At 37.3% G+C, this 895-nt stretch overlaps 1 long non-coding RNA gene across 1 annotated transcript; it reads right to left on the bottom strand.

The window, feature by feature from the left end:
• Positions 1-59: 59 nt before the first annotated feature.
• Positions 60-889, bottom strand: LOC111786620. Its single transcript, XR_002813808.1, has 2 exons — positions 641-889; positions 60-556 (listed from the first exon to the last, which is right to left on the bottom strand). It is a non-coding gene; the product is annotated as an uncharacterized LOC111786620 (long non-coding RNA).
• Positions 890-895: the final 6 nt, after the last annotated feature.

Consider the following 895-nt stretch of genomic DNA (forward strand, 5'->3'; position numbering starts at 1 on the left):
TTTTTTTTTTTCTTATTTCAAGCTCACTCCAGCAACATCACAGTACAACATATAGTTCATACAAAAACTACAAATATTAGTATTCCCAACACGAAGAATCCAACAATGAGCATCATTCTAAGGAGAAATAGCTAGCTAATTCTCTGTTATTCCTTCTCACACTGCTGACCCTCATCAGTGCAAAAAACCGACTTAGCTTACCCTCGATCGAAAACCAAAGAGTAGGACTCAGTGTATATACATAACCTTGTGAATAAGTATAACAACGTACAACATACACATCAAACCAAAATTGTTGCATATACAATAAGTGTACTGATGAACCTCAAGATTCATGTAGTCTTATTATGTACAGGCCTTGCCTCATTCCGAACATGGCATATCTGCAGCCAGTCTTCGTTGGAGAGTGCCAGAAAGAGGGTGAACACAATAGCGTAGGGAAGCTAACAAACCATAGATATTATCCTTGGGTGCAATGGCAGTTCATATTCTAACCGGCAAGACATTTAAAAGTTCCCAAATAATGGAAAGGAACCATTTAAAAGTTGAAACCATGCTGAAAAATGCAGAAAATGCAATTAGATGACTTCAAAAATGTATTTCGATTCATTTCAGAAGACAAGACTTAAAAGAGTATTACCAGCTTGTTTTTCATGAAGATGATCTTACAACAGCATGCTTCATATTCCTCTTGCGTTTGCGCCCATCCATGTTATTCAAGTCAGGCGTATTTTTAGATATCCTTTTTGAAAACTGTAGATCTTCAGCCCCTATCATGTATACATTTCCCGCCTCTGGTATGCTAAACTCAGCAGGATTTTTATTAATGCTGCACATTCCAAACTCAGAACCAACTTTTGAATGCTCCAACATTCTTTTAGTACCATGGCGCTCT

Source organism: Cucurbita pepo, unplaced genomic scaffold (assembly GCF_002806865.2).
Source record: "Cucurbita pepo subsp. pepo cultivar mu-cu-16 unplaced genomic scaffold, ASM280686v2 Cp4.1_scaffold002154, whole genome shotgun sequence".
Taxonomy (NCBI): domain Eukaryota; kingdom Viridiplantae; phylum Streptophyta; class Magnoliopsida; order Cucurbitales; family Cucurbitaceae; genus Cucurbita; species Cucurbita pepo.